Here is a 15,506-nt window from a genome sequence, read left to right as displayed (position 1 = left end):
GGAAAAATTATTTACTTGTTCCCATAATATCAGAACTAGGGGACACCAAATGAAGTTAATGGGCAACAGGTTTAAAACAAATAAAAGGACCTTCTTCTTCACACAGCACAGTCAACCTGTAGAACTCCTTGCCAGAGGGGGTGTGAACGCTAGGACTGTAACAGGATTTTAAAAAAAGAGCTAGACAAATTCATGGAGGTTAGGACCATTAATGGCTATTAGCCAGGATGGGTAAGGAATGGTGTTCCTAACCTCTGTTTGTCAGAAGCTGGAGATGGATGGCAAGAGAGAGAGAGATTGCTTGATCATTACCTGGTTGGTTCACTCCCTCTGGGGCACCTGGCATTGGCCACTATTGGCAGACAGGATACTGGGCCAGAGGGACCTTTGGTCTGACCCAGTATGACTGTTCGTATGTAATAAAATGTAAGCATTATTGTGTTTGTGTGTGATTTAATTCTTACCATTCCTATTGTACTGCTGCTACTGACACAGGTAATGAGTATTATGCAGTATTTTCTATCTAAAAAAATTGTTGTGAAATGCTGTACTGAACTGTAAACTGACATGCTTTAATTATGAGATTTGTACCATTGTTTAAGACATGTAGTACTGGTAGAAAATTTGATTACAAGTAATTTAAAATCACTTATTTAAAATCAATCCACCCTGCCTTCAGATGCTTGAATTTATACACTATATTTCCAAAAAGAAGGTAGAAGAACTCACACAGAAAAATTATAAAAGATAAAAACCACCCTAACTGATATTTTGGAACATAAGCTTTCGTTGGCAAAGACATGCTTCATCAGATGCAAAGTAGTGGAGATTCCAGAGGTCAAATCATACAGGCTCATGAAAAGCCTTTCATTAACTCAAGGCACTCATCTTTTGGGTCTTTTAATCCTACACAGCAACACCATCATTCACCATAAGTCTGTATAATTCATCTCTGGAATCTCCACTACATTGCATCTGACAAAGTGGGTCTTTGCCCACAAAAGCTTATGCTCCAAAATATCAGTTAGTCTAAAAGATGCCACTGAATGTATGGCTTATTACAGCAACATTGAATCTGCTAAATCCCCTTGTTCTAGGCCTGTAGAAATGTTAATTGCCCACCTCACCTTGAATTGTTTTGGAACATGTTATCTCCACCTTTGTATTTAGCTGCAGCACTGAATACCTCTCCCAGACTTCCAGAAAAGCTCTATGTTGATCTACTAAAAAGGTTACAGATTAACATGGCTACCTCTCTGTATCTTTTTGTGGTTCCAGAACTATTTCCAAATCTGAAGAAGTGGGTCTCCCCACGAAAGGTCATCACCTCATAAATTACTGTTAAAGTGCTATGTCTGCTTTTTTGTTTTACTAAAAAACACTACCTCACCCAGCGGGAGTTTCTAACATCCCAGGACCAACACAGCTACAATATGACAGCAAACAGCTTTATTTCTAAGTCTATTACCGGTTAGTCTTAAATCCAAAAGGGACCCCTCCCCAAACCATATTTATTTGTATATGTCCCTAAAGGCCATATCTGTCACTACTCTACAACAGGCACTGAATAACCACAACCTTCTTTTGAGAAATTGTACATTTTTTACTAAAACTAATGCTCTCTCCAGAGGGACAGGGGGCTCTACATGATCAGTTTTCATATGGAACACAGACTGAAAAATATCTCCAGAACCAAACCTATGCTAGATCCACCAAAAGTCCTTTGAGAAATCATGCTGTGAGCTCTAACCTTCAAAATCAAAACAGAATTTCTCATGCACAATTTGTTTCACATGCACATGAGACTAAGCAAGCAGTTCCCAATCTTTTCATGATACAGATCCATTTTGACAATTCAGTAAGAATTTGTGACCCAAGGAAATTCAAAACTATGGGCATGTATTCTCCCCACTTCAACCCTAAACAGCCCCCAGGCTTAAACCCCTTGCAGCCCCAAACAGCACCCTTGTCCCCTGGCTTAAACCTCTCGCAGCCCCAAACCACCCCCCACAACCTACCTCACATGAGCTCTGCTGCTGTGCCCCGCTGCTCCTTTGCCAGGCTGCCACTGCCTCCTCTGTACGGCTCCCCCCAGCCCTCCTATGCCCGTTCACCACCTGCAGAGCAGCCAGTTTCCTGCCCTGCTGTGCTGAAACTGGAGTCAATTTAACTGAGTTAACAGTCAGAGCCCTCATACCAACCGTTAAATCAATTAAATTGAGTTCCATTTCAGTGAGGCAGGGCAGGGCCTGGGAGTCAGAGGAGGAGTCAGATGGCAACATCCAGAGCCACAACTGGCTCCTTTAAGAGCCACATGGCTCGGAGGCACCTAGATGATGACCCTTACCAAATCTAATTGTGATCCATGTTTGGGTTGGGAATCCCTGGACTAAGGTTATGTGACAGTGTCCTTTTCAGCTACATAATTAAAATAAGTCTTAGAATGCATCAGTGTTTACAAGGACTAAGTGCACAATTGTGACTACAGAGAAAGCACTACTTTGGTTAATTTCATTCTTACTAGTCTTCGAATTTATCATGTACAAGTCATACGTCAATCCTTTGAATAATCTTTACTAGGCTTTTGCTGCCAAGGAGCAAGATAGGCAAACTGACCATGAGGGTGAAAATGACGACATTCCAACAGCTTATTATTCAGACAGTATTAAGTTCTGCTTGGGGTCTCTTTACACAGATGAACAAAAACTAGCCCAGAAACCGGGCAGAGTTAAGCAGTGATAAACATCTTTAACTAAGCCTGTGTGAAACAGTAACTACTAGTAATAATGATGTGTCTTCAGAAGAGTGATTATGGACCTCAGCTAATCTTCTTTTAATTAAAATGCCACAAATCTTTGAGACTGAAGTAACTAGACATTCTATTTTCAAATCATAGAAATATTTATTCAATTCAGAACATCAATCACTGAATTATACAGCACATACATTTCTTATAAGTTATGTAAGTGCTTAAGTATTCATGATTCACACACCATCTTAAAATAATCAATTAGACATATAATTATTATATACTTCTGAGAAGTAGGAATTAGTTTCCTTAATAGAGAAGGGAGGGACAAGATGACAAATGTCTTCCATCCATGGTTCTATGAAATCTAACAAGTAACTTCAAAACAAACGAAAGATCAGACGCACCATACAGTAGCCCTCTTATTCAGTATCAGCACTGAATCAACCACCAATACTTAAAACGACCAATTCATACCTAAAATATTTAAAAAGTTAGATATAAAGCAACCAAATTTATTTCTTGTGTATTTACTATAGCCTACTAAAAATACATGTTCATTAGGAAGAAAGTCAAAAGATGTGTGTAAAATTGTTTTAATCTTTTATTTAGAATTTAAGCTACGGCTCAAACACTATTGTAAAGCAACAAGACCAGGTAAGAATATGTAGGTAACATGCAAATGCAGTAGCAAAATAAGATTTCAAAACAATATTTGCCAATGAAAGCTACGTCCCTTGTTTAGCATTTCTGGAATCCAGTGTGTTGGTTACCATGCTTCACCAGTTTTGTAAGTCTTGGGGAACACAATTCACTATTTGTTACACCTTTTAAAAAGTAATTTACAAAGTTACATGTAAATAATGCACCACCCCCAGCAGTACTGGCAGAGCAAACTAAAATTGCAATTTAATCCACTGGTGAACAACCTGTAGCCCATTATCTTGGGGTCACGCATAGAACCCCATTCTGTTTACCACTGCCCACACATAGAATCTGGCAACCCTATCAGTATTACAAAAGTGACACCCATGTAAAGCAAGGACACTAGAAGTGAGGTGCGTGTTGATTTCACACACTGACTGCAAGAGCTGTGCACTTCCTCTGCATCCAGTCAAAGCGCTGCTATGGTTCAACTGGCACAACCCACAAATTCCAGGTACACAAGCGCAGTTAGCAAAATTATCCTCTCCTGGAAAACTGTCTTAGTTGTGTTAGTTATGACAATCTTGCAGCCCACAGAGATGGAAGGGAGCCACTCATGCAGCCCACTCACAAACCTAGGTTGCCACTTACTAATTTAATCTGCCTACGTGCCAAGTGTCCACATAACTTATTATGGGATCTCAGACCCTTCTCAGGTAACATCCATCATCAATGATAAATATTTTATATATCATGGAGGACAATGAACATAATGATTTAACAGATAACACCAGGGTGTCTATATATTCAACCTTGGTGCCTCAAAGTAAAGGAGGCAGATAGCATTACGTGACTTACCGTAAGGTCTCAACATTTGTAAGGGTTCCATGTTGAGAACCCTCGTGAATGTCAAATTTCGTGAATATGGCAGCCCCTGCTGCCGGTGCTCACTGCCTGGGGTCCCGGGGGAAGCGGCTGCTCACGAATAATTGAATTAGTGAACCTTAGGTTGGCAAATATTGAGACCCGACTGTATATGCCTAAAAACTGCTTCCTGCTATGACTGAGAGAAAACAAAACAAGTAATTCACTATCACATTAAATATGCACTTCTAAATACATTTTTATACAAAAATCCAGATGGATGATAGCTTTCTGAAGCATAAATAACCAACCATTCTATTACACATATACATCATCAAAATGTTAGATCACTATATAGCTTACCCACTTGAGGGCACAGAGAAGCAGTTTTAAAGAGATGGCATCTAATAACCAATTGTCAGTGAGTAACATATGATTGCACCTGACTGAAATGTTGTCAGTATCACAAGCATGATTATATATTATAGCCTGAGGGCGAACTTAGGCCACAACTGCTTCAATGATACACTAACCTGCAATGAGAAACACATACAAAGAGTTTATGACAAATGGGAGCAAAAGAAAGGGGAAACAGAGGAAGAACAAACTAGAGAATATAATAAACTGAAATAAATACAAAATATGTACCCAGTCATAGCTTAAGAGTGTTCTTTTTCAAAGCATAACACACAGACACAAAGGATAAAAATCCAAAATAGAAACCTCTGTCCCACCATATCAATCCAGTCGATCATCTTATACAAAAACCTTCCTGTTATCACCTCTCTTCCCAATCCCTATTTCCCCACTTCCACTCTTGTGATGTTAAGCTTTAACCACTGAATGGATGAGGCTTTCTGGTTATAGTTAACCAGTTAGGACTAGAGTAGCCTAGCCCACCCCCAACCCCCGCAGGCAGTGGGATGTCCAGCTCCATGGCATGTGGGGACACTCCAGCCGGCCCGGGGCAGCCCCATCTGCAGTATCGCCAGGGTGGGAAGAAGGTGGAAAGGGGAATAGGGGAAACTGGGAAGGCAACTCCAGGGCAGCCACCCTGCCAGGGACAGGAGACATTCTAGCCAGGCTGTAGAAGACACACCCATAGTGCACTGGGACCACAGCAGCTTCAGACCAACTGGATCAACCCCATCCTTGACATACACAGAGCCGCCATGGACCAGGGCTGCTCTGACCAGGCTGAAGTGCACTTGCCCATGGTGCTTCTGAGCCAGGCCACGGTGGACAGGAGTTGCTCCAGCCATTCTGGAGCACCCATCACGGTGCCGAAGGCAGGGACACTCCAGCCAGGCTGGAGAAGACCCAGTCCCCAATGCATTGCAAGTGGAGGTGCTCCAGCCCAGTAAGAGTAGCACCTGTCTATGGCCTGCCCACCCATTTAACTGGTTAACCAGTTATAACTAGCATTAAACCCATTAAACAATTAAATGAGATTTTATATCCCTACTCCACTCCCCAAAATAGTAATGATGGGGTTGCAGCATGCTCAAGTGGTCAAAAATTTCAGAGTTTTTACAGCTACTGGTCAGAGGATTTTCTTTCTATAGTCAACCAACCTTCCTTGGAGAACCATTTCCTTTTATACCATCAGGCCCATATACCTGAATTCCCTCTTACTGGAACTTATGGAGTATCACACAGACAACTGTGATGTCTCAGAGGAGCTAGGCACCTAGGCCACTTAAATTAAGTTTACACTTAAAATGTAGCACTGCCAACCCACACAGCAGGGGTTCTCCCATCCGCTTAAATACTCCACCTTCCCAAGAAGAAGTAGATAGGTCCAGGAAAGAAATGTTTCACTAACCTAACACTGCCAACGTCAGTGGTGGTCAGCATGGCTATGTGGCTGAGAGGTGTGTGGATTTTTCACATCCCCAAGAGATGTGAATATGGCAATGTAAATTCCCAGTGTAAACCAGCCCTCACAGTTTTGCAAACCAACAATTTAACAGGCAGTCAAAGCTCCGATGTAATGTGCTTTCAGCAAGAAGCACCTCTCAGGGATGGCCCTATGGCTACGGCACTGAACAAGGACTCAGTCTCCACGGTACTTTGGTCAAAGCACTTAGTCTCTGTGCCTCAGTTCTTTCGGGACTATTACTACTCCTTATGTCACAGAAGTGCTCTGAGGATTATTACAAGTTATTTGAAATGCTTTGACACAATGGTGACAAGACCCATAGAAAAGTTACAAAATAAATTAATAATGCTACACATGGAGCTGGATAGTCTTCAGGGAAAGTTCCCTATGTGGACTTCAATACAGCTCTCTAGTACAGGAAAATGAGCTATTCCAATTGACCCATGCTTTATCATCAAAACAAAAGCTGGTTTTGTACTAATGGACTCTCTCCAGAGGCAGGTCTACTCTACAGCAGAAATGAATAATAACAGAGAGATAGCTGTGTTAGTCTGTATTCTATCAGAACAAAAAAGCGGGCATGTAACACTTAAAAGACTAACAAAATAATTTGTTAGACAATGAGCTTTCGTGAGACAGACCCACTTCTTCGGATCATAGCCTTACCAGAACAGACTCAATATATAAAGCACAGAGGACCAAAACTTGTTATCAAGGTTAACAATTTTTCTGATTTGTCAACCTTGATGACAATTTTTTGTCCTCTGTGCTTTATATATTGAGTCTGTTCTGGTCAGGCTATAGATCTGAAGAAGTGGGTCTGTCACACAAAAGCTCATCGCCTAATAAATTATTTTGTTAGTCTCTGAAGTGCTACATGACTGCTTTTTTATGTTTACAGCAGAAAATCAAATTAAGGTATGAAATTCCAGCTATAATTACACAGTTGGAGTCAAGGTAACTTAATTTGGGCTTCTGAGCCATGTCCACTGAGGGAGCCCTTACTCCTCATGAGGGGCAGGAATACTGGAGCAGATGTGGGTACCCTGTAAGTTTGATTTAGCGAGTCCCTACCAGGTGTATTAAATCAAACTCTGGAAGAAAGATGGCGGCACGGTCAATCTTTTTGTAATGAAGATGTACCCTCAATAACACCAAGATTTCCCTTCATCACAAAAAGCTACTTTGTCATTTTTGCCAACTTTCTGGAAGTTACTATTTTTTAAAATATAACAAAAACATCCATTTTAATTAAGATACTATCACACTTTGCATAACAAGCACTTTATGCATGGAGATATCAAAAATGACTATTGCTTTGCAGTTTTATTCACTTATCACAACATAAGTATTTTATGATCTAACTGGAAATGTTCATAGGAAATCCACAGATTAGTTGTTTTTAAACTCCAGAAACATTCCTAGTTATGTGTAATGTTAAGAGTTAAGACTCAATATCTTAAAACACTCACAAACCACAAAAAGATCACACGTTCAGTAATAGTATTTTACTATCTGATCAGTATTTTACTAATCAAACACCACCGAAACCTTTCCAACCCAGCCACTGTCCGCAATACAGAAATTTAAACTTTCTCAAATGATACTACTACACCTATGTTTGAAAACACTTCATTATGATTTAGTGCAATCAGAGTTTTTCTGATCTCTAACAATTATCATCACTTACGTATCAGCTCTCCCTGGAAACCTAAGCAGGACTCCTTAGCAGAGTTCAGCATATCCAAATTTACATTACTTTCTCTTACACAGCATTTTCATATGCTGAGCACGTGGGCAGCCTCCCAGAAGATATTCAGGTGCCACCCAGCCGATTAGCAGAGCAGCCACAGCCACCCACAGTAGGTAGCATGTGTTTCTACTGGTGGCACACATCCACACATACAGTAAACCCTGATATGCACGACTTCAACTTGTGCTTAACTTGCATAATGTTAGTTAAGTGCAAATCAAAATCCTGGGGTTACCAGGGGCTGGAGGGAGGACAGCTCCTCTGCCAGCTCCCTGCACCAGCCCCCAGCTTGGGGAGCCGGGGGACAGACAGCCAGCTTCTCCCTGGCTTCCCCCCAGTCTTGTGAGAGCTGGTTAGTTTCCTGGCTCCCACCAGTGGAGGAGAGCCGGGAGCCAGGCTGCTGCCTGGTTCCCAGCTCCCCCACAACTTGCGAGAAGTTTGAGTTACGTGAGAGTGTGCAGGAGTACAACCCTTGTTTAACTCAGGGTCTACTGTACTTTGCTGCACATAATTTATTCTACCCACGGATGGAAAAAATTAATTCTGTTCTGAGCAACGTTTCCTCTAAAGAAGACATCCTGAAGAGAAATGATTAGCTTGAAAAATATATTAAATGACCAATTTACATTGTTAGTGTGCTAACTAAATTATTCTATTCTCCCCTCTAAACTTTACTTTTAAATGACTAAGCTAACAAAAGCTATTGCCCAGCCACCTGAGGAGCCTCAGGGCTTCCCCTTCAAGCATGCTCAGGGCTCGCAGGGGTCCAGCTGGCGGGGGGCGGGGGGTGTCGGCAGGGAGGGGACCAAGCTCCCTCCCTCCTGGGCCTATGGCAAGAGGAGGCAGCCCTGCAGGAGACAGGCACAAAGTGGTGAAACGCGGCCACTTTTCCCAGCTGGCCAAGGGCCTGTCCACACTCCTGACCAAGCAGCTGCAGCAGGGATACTCCTGGGCTAGGGACTCGGTCAGCTGGTCGGGGCAGCACCCACTTCCTGTCCCTTTTACAAGGAGTTGCGGGGCCTCCTAGGGCCCAGGGACACCACCTCTCCAGCTGCCGTCCTCAACACCGCCGCCAAGGAGACCCAGCCTGGAGATGGTGACAAGCTGGGACCTGCAGCCAGCCCCACCACACCAGGGCCAGAGCCAGCTGCTGAGTTGTCAAGCAAGGAGGGTGAGCTGGTGACAAACCTCTCCTCCTGCACCTCCAGCTGTGCATCCCCCGACCTCAGCTGTGGACCCTCAGGTAAGTACCCGACAGGGCGCACACACACACACACACACACACACACCCCAGATCACAAGGCAGAGCCTCCATACCTGCCTGAGGGCTCCCCACACCTCGAGCCGGCTGTGGCCCTCATGATGGTGCCATGGCTACCAGTGCCATCAGCACCCACTCCCATGGATAGTGCTGGAGGCTGCTCCTGTGGGGAGGGGACGGGCACAGCTGGAACTCACAAAGGGGGTCACCCCCAGGGGGCCAGGGACCCCCTCTGACATCATGGTCCCCCCTAAAGTTTATTCCATCCAGTTTCTGTGTTTCCTTATAAAGCTGCCTGTTCATAAGCACCACATGAGAAAGAAAGAAAAGGTGCAGCACCTTACTACAGAGCTGGCATCCACTTTGGGGTTTTAATAGGCTATGACACAGAGACCGTGGCTACAGCGCACACCATTTAAAGTAACATGTAGGGAGGTTGGTAGTTACATATCACAGTAAGAAACTGCATCCATGCTGTGGTGTGGAGCTACAAGTTACAGTGACAAGCTCTGGCAACAAGAGAGGGGGATAGTAGAAAACTGCTCAGCAAGCAGAGGAAGGCTGGAGCATTTCCCCACTGCTTCCTCTACCAGAGCCTTTGCTCCTCACAGGGAGATGCTGGAGCCCTTCCACAACTGCCAGTGTCTCTGAATGGTTGTAAAAGCTGCTGTAGGCAGACGCCTGATGTATTATATATGCTCACCTATGAGACAAACCTTGATTTCACTGATGTTCTGAGAGCTTTAGAATAGCCTACCGCATCAATAAAATATTTTAGAACTTAACAGCAACCAACAAGAAACATCAAACACTTCACCAGTACTGTAGGAAACTTATTATTTATCAGAGGGGTAGCTGAGTTAGTCTGCACCTTCAAAAACAACAGGAAGTCCTGTGACACCTTATAGATTAACAGATATTTTGGAGCATAAGCTTTCATAGGAAAAGTCTTGCTTCATCAGACCAAGAGGGTCTTTTGCCCACGAAAGCTCATGCTCCAAAATATGTGTTAATCTATAAGGTGTCACAGGACTTCCTGTTGTTATTGTTTATATTAAAGCAGAAACTACAAGTCCCAACCAAGCTCAAAGCCCCAGTATACTAGGCACCATGGAAAGTAAGAGCCAGCCCCTACCCGAGAGATTAGCCTAAAGGGGCAGAATAGACAAATCACAGAAAAAGGGAAGTTATTCCATTTTGCAGATGGTGAACTAAGGCGACTCCACATCTGGGCAGAGATCTGCTGTAGCTCGCCCAGAAAATCTGCAGCAGGGCTGGGAGCTGACCCCAGAGCTCAGCTGACAGCAACAAGCTCCAACACGCTCCCAGGTCGTACGTGGGACAGGAGCGCTCAGCACCCAGCAAGTACAGCCCGAGGGACGGGGACAGCCACACAGGCCAGCACGAGGACTACGGCCCGGTCCCCACGGCTCTGGGGTGGGCTCGCCCGGCGGGATCGGGGGCAGTCCGGGACACTGGCCCTCGGAGGAAAAACATCCGCGTGCGTGGTGGGCGACGCGTGATGGCGGGGGGAGGGGGGCCCTGGAAGGGAGGGGGGACGAACCCCAGCGTTGTGAGGGAGTTCGGATGGGCCTGCCCGCAGCGGCCCAGGCAGGGAGGAGCCCGGCCCCGCCTCGGGGGGCCGCCCGGACCCCGATCCCGCCCGCCGGGGAGGGGAGGGGAGAGGAACCCAGGGCCCCCCGGACACAGCTTCAAAGGATCGCATCCCCCGCCCGCCTGCTCTGACCTTCCGCCTCGCGGCGGCCCCTCACCTACTCTTCCGGGAGGCGGCGGCGCCTCAGCCCCGCTCCGACCCCTCAGCCGCGGTTGACAACACCACTCTCCTCAGACCGGTTGGGCAGGTCCTCGGCCGCTCCGTCTACGCGCGCGCGTGAGGCGTCACTTCCGGGCTGGGCGGGGCCTGAAGGCCGGACGGCGTGGGCCCTCCCCCCTGCCGCGGAGCGGGGCGGGGTTAGCTCGCCTCCTCCTATTGGCCGTGAATCGGGCCCGCCCTGTCCCTATGCGCGGGGCTGGCGGCGGGTGTCGCGCTGCTTTGCAGCCGGCCCCCTCTTGATCGCGACAGTGCGGGGCGGAACCCCAGGCACCGGCCTTCCACATTCCCCGCCAGGTCCTGGGGACCCCGTTCAGTCGGGGGTCGGCCCAGCTGGACGCTTGGGTGACTCTGGAGAGATCCCAGCGCCGCCCAGCTGGCTACCGGAGCGCCCACAGCCGGCAGCGTTTCCACGGGCGGTCACATCCGCACGCACCTCGCAGCACAGAAAAGTGTATTCCACGCGTGGGGGTGCGGGGTCCGAGGCAACCCTCCGCCCGTGCCACGTGCCCCATCCCCTCCCCACTCCACCCACATCCTAACCCTTGCCTCCCCAGCCCCCACTCGCGCCGGCCTGGCCAGGGATTATCTGGGACAGGGCTAGGGGGCACCCGCAGTAGCCACAGGGACTCACCTCCCCTGGCTTCTTCACACACCACCCCCCGGCTCCGCCACTCACCTCGTGGCGCTCTGCCGCACCCTGCTTCTCCACTGGCGCCCGGGAGCAGAAGCCTCTGCAGAAGCAAAGGTCAGGAGTCAGTGGCACAGCGGAGTAAGCTGCTGCTGGTGTCATGTCTGAGGAAGTGGGTCTGTCCCACAAAAGCTCACCTAATACATTATTTTGTTAGTCTTTAAAGTGCTGTTTGACTGCTTTTTTGTTTTGGTGTGATGGGATGACTACAGGGCAGCACAGGGGATGGCCAGAGAGGTAACCCCTGTGGCTGCTGCTGCCTCTGGTTGTTTCTGGCACCCAGGCTCTGCCCCAGGAAATGCCCCCTGCCACTCATCCATAGGATGGCTGGGGCAGCCACTGTGGGGCCCCCAAATGCATAGGGCCTTGGGCAGCTACCCCACCTCATCCTATCAACTGACACGATCAGAGGAAACATTGATTACAACCCCTTGAACCACAACTTGAGAACTGCTGGCCTAGATTCCTATCTTAGTAGGCATGTTGTCAAGAAGGAATCTTACATAAGCCTTACTGCTTCACAAGACTACGGTCATAGGTAGTGGGTGGTCTCCATCTGCCCTCAAAAGTTGCTGTATCACAGCAAATGCTGCCATAGTGCAGTGGTTCCCAAACTTTTTGACATGACACCCACCTTTTGATTTTTGAGAAACCCTCATACCCCCACCTCTTCTTTACTATCATCCAACCCCCCTTTTAACAAAAAATTCAATTCACAATTTAAAATAAACAAAATCTTGTTATAAAAATGTTATTTAAAATTAAAAATAAGCACAAATTGTTTTCCTTGGCCCAAAAGTTTAATAAAAATGTAATTTACCATCAGAAACAGCAGAAACTAATCTAATGTGAAAGATGATGCTGCATTTTCTTCATAAATTAGGAAATCCTAAGAGACCAATTATGGGTCATCCAGGCTAACGGCACAGGCACCACTTTGTGGGTGCCTGGTGCAGCCCAAGCTGACCAGCTGCCTGAGCCCCGCACTGCTGGGGCTGCCCAACGGAGCCCCTCCTCTCCCCTCCCCCAAAGCCAGGTACCGCCAGCCCCCCATCTAACCTCATCCTCCTCCTCTGCTCCCAAGCCACACTCGCTCACCCTTGCAGGGGGCAACTAGCTCCATGTGGCCCTTCGTCAGCTGCCTGCTTTTTACAGTGGCTGAGATGGGTCACTCATGTGAAATGAAATGGCAGGGTCTGAGAGCTGGAAGCAAAGGCTGGCTCTTTCTTGGTACGGAGAGAAATGTTGGGGGGAGTAGGGCTGGGTTGCCTTGTGCCCTCCCTTCCCCAAATTTCTTCAGGCCCCCCTGTTTGGGAAACCATGTCACAGTGTGATACATCTGACCCCTTGTAAGTGCTCCAACCCTCCTCATAGATATTGCATTGACATGCCAGACATGAAGACAAATTTAATTAAAACCACTAATATCCCTTAAATAAGGAGTGGTGGCAAATGAGCTAAGAAAGCAGACTGGCACAAGAGCTCATCCAAGCAATAGTAGAGGATGTCCATTTTTCGCTGTTACCAAGCAGATCTGTCACGTGGCATAATGATCCCTCCATTGGTAAGTAAAGCCCTTTGACTGCTGCCTCTTTCACAGCTGCAAGGTGGACATAAACGCTCACTTCACAAATACCAGATTTATCAGACTGAGTGCTACTACACTTTTTAATGGCTGAGATGTGTCATTAATGTTTTTGGTGCACACGCTATACTTCTAATAGCTATAGAGTGCTGTAACAGTCTTAGATTGTTATTGTCATTATAAAGAATATTCATATCCAGTTTGAATATACATTTATTTTCTATATAACACAGTCAGTCACCACAATTAAAGTAATTTAAACTCAAAAGTAAAGGCCCCACCAGGTAAAGCACATACAGTAGACACTCAGAATTACAAACACCTCTGGAATGGTAGCTGTTTGTAACTCAGAAATGTTCATAAAGCTTAGAAAAGCATGGTTGTTCTTCCAAACATTTACAACTGAACATTAACTTAATACAGCTTTGAAACGTTACTATCCAGAAGAAAAATGCCCTTTCTTCATAGTTTATGCTTAACATAGGTCTGCCCCATATTTGCATTTTAAAATTTCTCTCTGCTGCTGCCTGATTGCAGATGTCCAGTTCCAAATGACCTGTGTGTTTTACTGGTCAGTTTGTAACTCTGGTGTTTGTAATGCTGACATTCCACTGTATAAAATTATTTGAGGCATGTCAACATAAAACAGGACACAGTTGGTAATAGAGTTGTAATAGCTGCAGAGCGTGTTAAAGAAAAACACTCAAATAATATTGTACATGTTCTGTTGCTCCACAAAGAAGCCACAATTAAATCCCACACATATCGGAAGCTTAACAATACAAGCCACAATGCCGAGTTCCTGCTCTCTCTGTTTTTCAATTATCTGTAAAACTAAACAGGTGATATGAGAGAAATTCTGAAAGCAGTAGCTTCAACTGATGCATAATCGTTTTTCTTTAACATGTATTAAGGGTTCTCTCCTACTGGCCAAGGTGTCCCTATCATGAAAAAAAACATGAGCTGGGGCCAATCAGCCTTGTTGCTGACCATCAAAACAGACATGAATGGCCTCTGAAGTCAGAATTACTTCTCTCATCCAAATTTAATAGTGATTGCTCCAGGTAAGGCTCCTGTTTAGTAGCAGTTCTTTAGATAAATGTGCTTCAGTCTCCAAGGCTGTCACACTTTTCTAGTACTGTGCTGCTCAAGGAGGTCAGTCAGCCTCCAGAGGACAACGCTGTGGTCCCTCTGGAGGTCCTCCTGCATGACAAGGCCTTTCCATCCGCGGGCCCGCACTGGTGCTGGGGTGGATGTGGCTTGCCCTGGAGATGAGGTGGACTTGGCCTGGCCCTCAGGTAGGGTCAGTCCACCCAAAAGACAGACAAGGGCTACGTCTACACATGAACGCTACATCGAAGTAGCTTATTTCGATGTAGCGACACCGAAATAGGCTATTTCGATGAATAACGTCCACACGTCCTCCAGGGCCGGCAACGTCGACGTTGCACAGCACCACATTGAAATAGGCGCTGCGAGAGAACGTCTACACGCCAAAGTAGTACACATCGAAATAAGGGTGCCAGGAACAGCTGCAGACAGGGTCACAGGGCTGACTAGCGCTTCCGGGGCAACAGCTAGCCGCTCCCTTAAAGGGCCCCTCCCAGACACACGCAGCCTGCACAGCACGAGGTCTGCAGAGCCATAGGCACGCACACCTCGAGCGACGCAGTCATGGACCCCCAGCAGCAGCAGCAGCAGCAGCCGCCGCCAGAGGTCCACCCAGCCGCCCCTGCAGGAGCAGTGCTCGCCCTGCTCCATGCCATGCAGGAGGCAAATGAGCACCTCCTTGCCACAGAGGAAGAGCTGCCCGCAGGGGAGGAGGACGCAACCCCCAACCCTGCATGACCCTGCCCCCCGCATCGCCGCCGGCTGCAGAGCTACCCCACAAGCACCGACTGGTGGGAGTGGCTGGTGCTCGGAGACTGGGACGACGACCACTGGCTCCAGAACTTTCGCATGAGCCAGCAGACATATCTGGAGCTGTGCCAGTGGCTCACCCCCGCACTCAGGCACCAGGACACCGCCATGCGGTGTGCCCTCAGCGTCGAGAAACGGGTCGGCATCGCTGTCTGGAAGCTGGCCACTCCAGACAGCTACCGATCCATGGGCCAGCAGTTTGGCGTCAGCAAGGCCACTGTTGGGGCTGTCTTCATGGAGGTAAGAGGACCCACGGGGGGAGGGGGAGGCAGCCCTGGCAGGGGAGTGGGGGGAGGGGGGTCCTGGCAGGGGAGGGCCACACACA

General features: G+C 47.0%; 1 protein-coding gene across 6 annotated transcripts in view; it reads right to left on the bottom strand.

Annotated features, from left to right (window-relative positions):
• The window catches only part of RABGEF1 (RAB guanine nucleotide exchange factor 1), a 39,090-nt gene extending 28,052 nt beyond the window's left edge, over positions 1-11,038 (bottom strand). For 3 of the 6 annotated variants that reach the window (XM_075014094.1, XM_075014097.1, XM_075014098.1), the window contains exon 1: positions 10,927-11,025. The gene's annotated coding sequence lies outside the window, so the exon portion shown is untranslated. The other 3 variants (XM_075014096.1, XM_075014099.1, XM_075014095.1) reach the window with 2 other exon arrangements.
• Positions 11,039-15,506: the final 4,468 nt, after the last annotated feature.

The sequence above is a fragment of the Carettochelys insculpta genome, chromosome 19 (assembly GCF_033958435.1).
Source record: "Carettochelys insculpta isolate YL-2023 chromosome 19, ASM3395843v1, whole genome shotgun sequence".
Classification (NCBI taxonomy): Eukaryota; Metazoa; Chordata; order Testudines; family Carettochelyidae; genus Carettochelys; species Carettochelys insculpta.
The sequence above is the reverse complement of the archived record's forward strand: the minus strand, read 5'-3'. Positions and strand labels throughout refer to the sequence as shown.